The 10,804-nt window shown below is 29.8% G+C and overlaps 1 long non-coding RNA gene across 1 annotated transcript; it reads left to right on the top strand.

Annotated features, from left to right (window-relative positions):
• Window positions 1-5,646: 5,646 nt before the first annotated feature.
• Window positions 5,647-10,804, top strand: LOC149893528 (uncharacterized). The gene is made up of 3 exons (XR_016449192.1): window positions 5,647-5,794; window positions 5,852-6,136; window positions 9,454-10,804. It is a non-coding gene; the product is annotated as an uncharacterized LOC149893528 (long non-coding RNA).

The following is a 10,804-nucleotide window of genomic DNA, read 5'->3' as shown; positions in this document are numbered from 1 at the left end:
TCTAAGGGCCTATTTATATGGAAAGCGGGCTGGCTCGGCAAACGAGCCAGCCCGCTTTCCATATAAATAGGCCCTAAATTTATGTTTAAAGAATGTTTAATATATACATACCAAACAGGGTGTATGTACTTGGGGAAATCCGAATTTAATTTTTAATGTTTAAAACCTTTTTCTTTCTTTTTATATTGTTCAAAATGCAAGTAGTTTAAAAGATACACAGCTTTGTATAAAATAATTGGGGATTTCCATTGATATATTTTAATATATGTTTGTTGATAATTAGTCTTCTCCTCCTGATGATAAAAATCAATAAAGTTTGACTAAAACTTTACTCAGGGTGTAATTGAAAAGGGAAGTCCGGAATTTGTTTTTTAAGAAATAATAACTTTTATTTTTTTTAGTTAATAAAAGAAAATATTTAAAAAATGAAGTACTTTACAGCTTAATAAAAAAAGGTATGTCCATTCAAGTTTCTTACTAATTTGTTTAAGTCAAAAATTAAAACAACCTCCATTGAAATATATAAATCGTTTTTTTTTAATAAACTTTAGACCGTTCTCGATTTGACAAGCACTATGATAAAATACCAAACCGTAAATCTAACTATTATCCCGGATTAATAACTTCTTATCATCCGTTCGAACAATTAACCTTGTATAGTTTGCTTAATTATTGCTTTAGTTTGCTATAACTATTCGCTCTGTTTGCTTTTATCTACCGACGCATCATATTTATTCAACAAAATATTGAAGTTGTGAAAAAGTATATATATATATATATATATATATATATATATATATATATATATATATATATATATATATATATATATATATATATATATATATATATATATATATATATATATATATATATATATACATATTTTGGGTATGTCCAGAGACGTAGCAGACATCCCCTAGACACGCCCCTGACGCAGACCCTTAATTTCGACCAGCTTGCAAAATTAATTGAAAAAAATTCCTAATAAAAATTTTAATGCCAATAATAACTGGTATTTATTGACCTCACTACTCCAGACGATACGGAACCTCCTACTACGCAACATTTTACGATTCAACAAATAAAATACTTCATAGACAATTCTGTTAAGCCAGATATTCCGGACTTCCCACTCACTCCCTGAGTGTAGAGCGAACTGTTAAACTAGTATCGGAAGCAACCCATTACGTTAACGGGTTTGAAAATCGACACAGCTGCATCTTGACAAATTTGCTTATCAGAAAGATGCGTCAAGCATTTATTTCAAAAGGATATTATTCCCATTCTTATGATGATATTTTTGAATAGATTCAAAATGTTATTAAACTAGATAGATAAATTTTATAAATTTAGAACCATTGATTATAAAAATGGTGTTTAAAAGACTTTTTAACATATTCTCACAATTGAAAATTTTAATTTCCGTTAGTAGCGCTTTTTATACAATCACAATAATCTTTAAAAATGTAAAAAAAAAAAATTTTCACAGGAGGTTAACTTAAAGTATTCAAAGAAATTCAATAGTTTAAAATGTACATTTTTTTGGATAAAAAAACAGTTTTTGTTGTTTTAAAGTTTTTCAGTTTATAATCAATAAAAGAGCTTTTTAATTTATTTCATAAAAATTTAAAAAATATTTTAGACAACTAAAGAATAATCCAGCTAAAACAAACTGGTGTAATAATAATTTAACTCGGTGAATTACCATGATGTTCTATTTTTCGAAATCTTTACTACAAATCTTTAAAATATAAACCAGATTGTTAGTGCTTCCAAAAAATAACTTTTAAAACAATAATTATTCAAGATGGCGAATATTAGCGTTTTGTTGTGTTCATTTGTACTTTCAACTTCAGATCAGAGCACTTTCCATTGATTTTGAGACCAATGTTTTTATACGATTCTTAATCAGCATGTAATTCTCTATCAGAATCAATCATAAAATTAGGGGAGGGAGAAAGTCGAGTAGCGCTAATACGGCCGTGGTTAACAAAAAAATAAGGACTGTCATTTGAAGCAATAATGAAGTTGTTTCAATTTCTTTTGATGGCAGATTGGTTTTTTTTTTTAAATTCGTTTGATAGTTATAGAAAATGTGGCCATGGTTAACAAATTGTGCTGTTTGATTTTGTTTATCTTCTCAAAAATATCAGAGATAGCTTCAGAAAGTTGTAGGAGTGAAGGAAAGGGGAAATATATAGTGAATTTTGGCATATTGATTCTCGAAAGAGAATTTTTTTTTTTATGACAAATTTGATTTGAATTTATAATTTTTGGTTGAATTTGGAAATCTCTCAAAATGAGAAGTGTACAAAAATTCAAAATGAAATCTTTCACAAGAGGATACAGCTATAACTGTGGTTGTTCTTCAAAAAGTGTTTACACAAATCCATACAGGTAATCACTTCGGCATACCTATTATGGATTTGTGTAAACACTATTTGAAGAACAACCACAGTTATATTATTTTGGGAGAATTTTAAGCTGATTAAGTTGAAAAGGATTTAAGTGAGTTACACTGTTAAAGCAAAGTTCTGGTTGAAACTGTTTCATAAGTATATAAGCCTACAACGCCTAAACCAGCAACGATTTGTAACAATTTCAAAAATTCCAAAATTCATAGACTGTTTTGAATTATTCAAAGAAAACTTACCAGCGGTAATTATGCAAATCGAAATAATTTATTTTTCATAAGTTCAAAATATTATTGAAAAGATAAACAGTGAAAAAGCCGAACAAATATTACAACAAAAAGTGATGCCTCAGATCATACTGTTGATATTGATTATCCTGGTCAAATTGTTGGTATTTAATAAGGAATATTCTAACAATATCATTAATCATTTGCCTGATCTTAAACTGTCTCTGTCTCTCAGTACAAAAATGTCCTATTTGGCTATCAGGTGGATGTAGATTATACAAAATATATAGACCGAGATAATTTTAATGATGGTTTCAAAACCGGACACAAAGAGCAGAGAGACATAAGTTTTTGATGAAAGCAGAGAACCGGAAAAAAACACCTCTAACTCCTAAAAATATATATTTTTAAAAACTTCTCATGTTCAATAAAAAAAAAAATTTTAATGCGAATCGCAACCTGCGCTTTGATATTGTGCAACGTACCTTGTCTTAAAAGAATTACTTTGCCATATATAATTATGGGGCTTTGTGGGTGGAAAAAAAAAGTTAAGCTATGCTATAAATATTTCAATTTATCAAACTTATTTATTTAATTTTAGTTTTATTCTTTACAGAAACTTTAAACTTGTGTAACAGGTGCTAAATTAATCATTACAGCATAATTAATCATTATATTAATCATAATTATCATTAATCATTATTAGTTATAAGTATATAACATTATTTTAAAATTTAGTCTATGGAAGAGTTGAGACGAAAAAACTTAAGCTTATTTTTTAAACATGCTTAGGCCTGACTCTTCCAATGAGACTAAAGATGGTCAGCATTACATTAACTGATACTGAAGGAAATACTTTGATATTTATGTAAAACAAGCTTATGATATAACATTCTTATAACCAGCTTATGATTTAACATTCATATGTATGAAACAAACTTTGATATATATGTAAAAGGAAAATGAAGGAAATCCGAAGGAAATACTTTGATATGTAAACAAGCAATAAAAATAAAAAACGAACCATTAAAACATCTAATACTTCAACAAGAGCAAATGCAGTACTAACGCGTTTGACTAGGTACTTAAAATGTAATCATCCTGTAGTGCTTAAGAAAATGGACAAAAATAAAAAGAAGGAGAATGAAAAGAAAAATCTTATCTCAGTCAGTTCCTCACCACAATAAGCCAAGAGCGTAAATCAAATTATAGAATTATAAGCAAATAATTTCTTATTAGCTATCAAAATAATTATTTCCATGACGTCAGTTCAGTTTAAGAAAAACATTATTGAGTTAATAAATTATTCCTTTCCTCTTTTTTTTTTTTTTTTGCAAGAGAGCTATGCAAGGCTTACCACGAGCAGAAAAAGTAGTTACTTTAGATCAAGCTACCAGATGGGGTACTACATGCCAGATGATGGAACGCTTGTAAGAGCTAACACCAGCTTTCTATTGATATGGCAAAACTACAAGTTATGTTATCCCATGTGGTGTGGGGCCAAGTGAAAAATCTAAAAACTTTGCTGTACAATCATGTTGTTAAAAAGAGTTAAAAGTAAAGATTCGCTTCTTAGCCTAATGTCTAAGATCAAAAGTATCAGTCGGTCTAGGCCGGCGTGGAAATGAAAAATTGATGCTTTTTATAAAGCCTCCGCCCACTCTGCAAAGGGGAAGCAAACTCTGTAACGACGTTCTACAGGGTTTTCCCCGAAAGAATGTGGTTAGGTCTGCAAGGCAATCACTGGAGGACTCTAAACACAAAACGTCTACCTTAAAATGGAAGTTTAACTTATGGGCAATTCTTTAAAGAAATGTTTTTAAAAATTTTTTCCTAGCTTGTTACAGGTATTAGGAACACAATGCAAAAGGGAAAAGCAAATTTAATTGAAAATATAATACTGATCGCTGGTGTTTATCTGCACACTATGTACAGATGTCTGTTAAATGATGAACAAAAAATCGAGGAAAAGGATGCGACATGTTGTCAGAACAAAGACTTCACGACCAAAAATTACAGCAGCAGCACAAATTGAAAGCACTTCATCTTCTACTAACACTTCGGATGATGAGTTTAATTTTGAAAAAGTTATTGATAAACAGCTCTGTGCAAAAAACCTCAGCTTGATCTTCAAATGGGTCTAGACAATCAAAAAGCTGATGTTGCTGCTCCACTTCTTCAGTTCAAGATGCAATAGAAAAGGACGCTGAAGTTTTAAGAGATGTTGCAAGAATAATAGTTGGATTGCTCCTAACTCAAGTTTGCGGTAGAGCAACTATTTTCAGCATTAAATGCATTGAAATCGGACCTGAGATCTAGATTGAAAGAAGACTTTCTGGAAGCCATTTTATGGCTTCCAGAAAGTCTTCTTGCAATATAGATCTCAAGACAAACTTTTATAACTGAAAGAAGTATATTTTAAAGAGAGAAATAAGGGGAAAAGGGGAAGGGGAAAGCACTAGTTTGAAAAAAATATTTCATTACATACTAGATAGCCAATAAAATTCATTTAAATTAAATCTAAGTACATTGAATATTACTAACATTCCATACTTTACATTCAAGACAAGGCATTGGAAGACATTTTTGTTTCTAACTTAACCCTCCACTTTACTGTTGTCAATGCAAATGAAGAAGAACATTTTGTTATAAAACATGTTGTTTTTTGATTCGAAGTTTATAATTTGTATTAAATGTTTGTGGTGATAATAACTTAGTCATATTGTGAGGAGGGAAAATGATAAAATTGTAAACATTATCTTTAAGTTTTACCCGACTCAAGCATATAATATTCGAACAAAAAAGAGTGAGTCAACCAACAAAAAGTACGCACGGAGACTTATTGAATTTGTCATATGAATAAACGATAAAGCGAAAAGAAAAAGAAAAAAAGTAACAACAACTAAGAAAAGATGTACGCACGGAAACTTATTCAACCTGTCATATAAATAAATGATGAATAAGTAGCAAAACGGTAAACAACCGAAAACTATAAAAAGCTCAAAAAAAGAAAAGAAGACAGTTTTGGGAGGACAGTTTTTGAAGAGAGTTTTTAAGAGTTTTTGAAGAGGTTTTAAAATGGCAAAGTAAGAGTTAAGAAGAGTAAGAGATTTAAAAGAGAATTTTATGAGAAAAGAGATTTAAAAGAGAGTTTTATGAGAAAAGAGATTTAAAAGAGAATTTTATGAGAAAAGAGATTTAAAAGAGAGTTTTATGAGAAAAGAGATTTAAAAGAGAATTTTATGAGAAAAGAGATTTAAAAGAGAATTTTATGAGAAAAGAGATTTAAAAGAGAATTTTATGAGAAAAGAGATTTAAAAGAAGATTTTATGAGAAAAGAGTTTTAAAGAGATTTAAAAGAAGATTTTATGAGAAAAGAGTTTTAAGAGATTTAAAAGAGGAATTTATGAAAAAAGGATTTTTAAAGATTTAAAGAGAATTTTATGAGAAGTATTTACGAAGATTTTAAAGAGAAACTTACGAGAAGAATTGGTAAGAAAAGATATTTGAGTAACTTTAAATAAGCGTTATTATCTGTATTGATTTATTGATATTTGCATGAGTTAATTTTAAGAGAATATATATTAATGAGAATATTTGAGAATATTTATTAAGAAAAATAAGTAAGAAAAGAAGAACCAGTAGTAAGTACTTTTGTTTGCATTTCGATTATTAATATTATTGTTGTTATTACTATATGCGTTAAATATTGTTATTGAAAAGTTTGATGCTTTACCGCGCACCTTAGCATATCCGCACTATTACACTTACGTCACACAAATATAAGAGTGCTTACCATTACACATTAATAGAACAGTTGTTGAGTTTTATATAATAGAATATACTGAGGACGGCGAATTTAAGTTAAGCCTTTTTGATTAGACCTTGCCCATTCCTAACCAAACTATTCCCAAACCTAGCCCTTTCCTAACCAAATACTCCCCAAACCATTAACCTTGTTCCCAACCTCCATATACCTAATCCAAACATAACACTAAAGCCAAAATTCCCCTTCCCCTTTATTTAAAGAAGAAAACATAATAATAATATAACAATAATAATATATATAAAAAATAAACACCGCCCTCACAATATGTATAATTACACAAGAGTGATTTTTTGTGGGAGCGTCTGAGCCCGGTTAGCTTGTCACTAGAGAGCTTACGATTTGAAAACTGCAACGGCAACGGAGACGACAAATCGAGCGGTTGCGACTTAAAGTTGCGGTATTCCAATAAAATTAGTAGCGAATTTCCGCTTCAAAAAAAGAAAACATCTTGAAATAAACAAAAAAAATTTTAAAATGGCTCCTTTAAGAAATGTTAGAAATAGTTTATTACTTGCATTAGAATCAAATATCATAGACGACGAGGAATTTTTACTACTGTACAAATTAAATTTGTCTAAGAATCCAGATTTACCGTTTCAGAGTTATAAGTAATTTTGTTTAGAAACCATGTCTGATGATGAATGCAAAAGTGAATTTAGATTTCTACGTAGTGATATTTATCGCTTACTCGATGTAGTTCACAACTACCTCAAGAGTTTGTATGTTATAACGGGTTTAAAGTTACTCCGGTAGAAACACTGTGTATTTTTTTAAAACGGTTTTCCTGCCCATGTAGACTACTCGATATTATACTCGATAGATATATATATTTATGTATTTATACTTATTTATATATCCTAAATTTGTATCAGAAACTAAATAATTACTTTGTTACACTTTTGGAGCAAGTACCACTTTGATCCATTTAAAAGCCGTTTTCAGAAAACACGATTTTTGACGTTTCGACGTTGCGTAAAAAGTTTTAAAACGGCATTTCAGGGAATCCCATTTATTGCGCATGCCTACTGTCAAATATTTATCATAAATTGCAGAAGTTGCCGTTGCAGTTTTCTTATCGTAAGCTCTCAACTATCTCGCAGCAAAAACACTGAGTTGTAATTATAAAATCTGTTCTCCTCAAAAGAACTTACTTACAACGAGAAAAGATTTACAATTATAACTCAGTGTTTACTGCGAGATAATAACATGCTAATCGGACCACAGTGGTTGATTGCTCCAAAAATGCGAAAATAATATTTTTTTAATTTAAAAGTTAACTGTGTTTTCATTCTCAAAAAGTAAATAAATAAAAGAATGTGTCAATAAAGTAGTTAATAAGTATATAAGTAAATAAGTAATTAACAAAGATATATTAAAAAGAGTATTTTAATAAAAGTTGATTTTGTATATACCAATTAAGAATTGAAAAGCTGTTGAACTTCAGATGTGTTGAATAAATTTGATAAACTATTATTTTGTTTTGAATGGTTTTTGTGCAGTTAGAAACTTCTTTCATATGGCTCCAGTCATGAAAAGGTTTTACCCGTTAACTGCAACTGCTGACTGAGATTGTAATTAAGTTTTTACTTATAATAATGAATAATATTGCTGCTTTTAAAGAATTAGAGACAAAAAACACGAATTAGATTCCAGCTTTTTTAATAAAAATTACTTGAAGTTAAACAAATTTAGAATCTAAAAACATTTTCATGAATTTTTATACTGTTCTCTCCATTGGGCGCCATTTCTAATTTTTTTTGCATGTAAGACAACATTAAAGTTAACAACTTTTCATCAACAGCTCTTCACAACGGTCAAAATTATTTAGCAAAATATTATTCTGTATTTAGTAAAATCCTACAATTTTCCTTCTTTTTTTTGCAAAGAAATTAAAACATTAGGAAGATTTTCCAAGATCAAGCAGAAAAAAATTGAAGAATTACAGATTATTTATTTCTCCTCTGTACTATCTACACTTTTTCCACAGATTTCTGTTTTTTAAATATGATTTGAAATCAATTTTGATGAAATTTTTGCAATAAACGTCTATATTTTAAATCTTGCGACCTAGATTTTATTTGACGAGTGAATTTTTACGGAGATGTGGCAAAATTGCAGATTCACTTTCCATTATAACTTTAAATTGAACACTAAATAAAAAGTATCACATTTAGAAATGAGTATTTTTAAAAGCAAATTATAGATGTTATTTTATTAATTATGTTAAGTGTGCTATGTCTTACTTTTATTTTGAAATTATTCTTAACTCTATGCATATTTTCAATCTAGGTCACATTGTACCACGGTTGTCAAAAATAGTTGCAAATTCGATACCTTTCAAAGAAATTAAACTAATTTCAATTTTTAAAATTTACAATTTTTTTTAGTAAACTATGAAAAAATTAAAGTAATTGGCATTTTTTTTAGCTTAGGTAAGGTTTCATTTTGCATTTTGAAATTCAGTTTTTTTAACATCTTAAATGTAAGCATCTGTTCAAAATTCTGATAAAACTTTGAAAAACCTTTGCAGTTAATTTTCTAAAATATACCTCCAAATCCTTACAATCTTAGTATATAAAAGGTATCATAAAAACGCTAGAAATCATACCAGATCATTCTTACTCAACATCTAGTTGTCAAGTTCTGAGAAATTTTGAAAGATTCTGATAGAATGAAAGTACGAAAAAATTTTGGTAATGCACACCCTTATTTAAATATAAACTAGGTGAAAGGAATTAACTTCAGAAATAAGTTTTTTAAAGAAAGTTCGCTCCTTCAAAAAAGCCTCATTCACCTATTTTCGGAAAGTTATTATTTGGGTTAACTTATGTGAAAATATTTTTCAAAATACTAATATATTTTATATATATTTTGATACTTATATAATTACTTTTATATTGCATAATTTATTTTTATTGTTTAGTAAACTTAATTCTTTTTACTATAAATAATTTTTTTTTTAATTTTTGCGCAATTTTAGGGAAAAGTAACCACTGTGGGATGGTTTCTCCAATTCCGGACAGTTCGTGAGTCACTTGCTGGTGTGGTCGCGCGTTGTTTCCAGTATTATTAAGTTGATGGTAGTTTCTTTAAATAGGTGGAATGACAAGGCCCATGCTATGGGGAAGTTTACACCACCTAATGGGTATGAAGCGTGTACTGGAAGAAGTCATAAACAAAGTACGAGAAAATGACTCTGCTCGTGGAGAATGGGAAATACGTAATGATAAGGTAACGGTAACATATATATACCTTATCACCATATAACGGTGATGAGGTAAAGGTATGGGTTGATGCTAGCTATCTTGCTCTTATCCAAATTGGAGGAGTCACCGTTAAAGATGCAACATAACTGCGTAAGGACATATCTAAAGTCGAAATAAATTCGGCAGAGTTGGACGCCGATTACGTAGTGTTAACATAGCTTTGGAATAGAAGCTCAATATACTCCAGTTGTTCACAGACTGTGAGCAACTTCAATTTATTGAGCGACTGGAGTTTTTTAGGCCGTAACAATCTTTCACTGGAACTCTGATGCTTTAACACGAAAGTCTAGGCTAAAATATAAAGCGTCAGCTGAACTGTTAATTGCAGTGAAGAATGAACTTTTTCCGGGAGTTGCTTGACATCTACAACTTGGAGGTCGACATAAAGCTGATATTGTCAGAGGACATATTTGCTGACTCATTAACTAGAATACCTGGTTGGTGGATGACAATGTTAAAACTTAACAACCTTGCAAGTTGTTCTGGAAATGCGTTGATAGAATAATTTTAGAAATACGAAATCGGATTGGATACTTCGGAGTCAGAAGAGTTTTGCACTTTGTTTGGAAAAAGTTCCCGACTGTAAAAAACGAAGATATATGAAAAATAATTTGGAAGTGTGACCTTTATCAATCGAGTACCCGTCACGTGGGTGCACGGAAAATTTGAAGTCAACAAAATTTGGAAAGGTTTAAGCGTGAATATCACTCATTATAGAGGGAAAAATTATTTGAACCTGATCAACTATGATCCAATGATTCAAAGTGCTGTTGCGTAGGAGCAATCAAGAACGACAGATGCCCCTTAAATACTCTGAAAGTTCTTGTTCTTGATTGTGATCCCCAAGAATCAAGAACAAGTATTACTGGACTGCACGGAAGCAATTGAGTGAAGTGGGAGAAATAATTGATGTAATTTTTTTGTATCTTTTAACTAGAAATCTTGTAAATATAGTTTGAGGGCTTTATGTTTGATGCATTTTTAAGGAGCATGAGCAAGTATAAATTGAATGAAAAACTTTTGTAGAGCATAGTTCTTATGAGGAGAAAAGATTTAAAATTGTAA

The sequence above is a fragment of the Hydra viridissima genome, unplaced genomic scaffold (genome assembly GCF_058129835.1).
Source record: "Hydra viridissima isolate aposymbiotic clone 2 unplaced genomic scaffold, HvirCarnegie_v1 scaffold_1, whole genome shotgun sequence".
Taxonomy (NCBI): Eukaryota; Metazoa; Cnidaria; class Hydrozoa; order Anthoathecata; family Hydridae; genus Hydra; species Hydra viridissima.
Note: the sequence above shows the minus strand (reverse complement) of the source record. Positions and strands in the feature narration are given on the sequence as shown.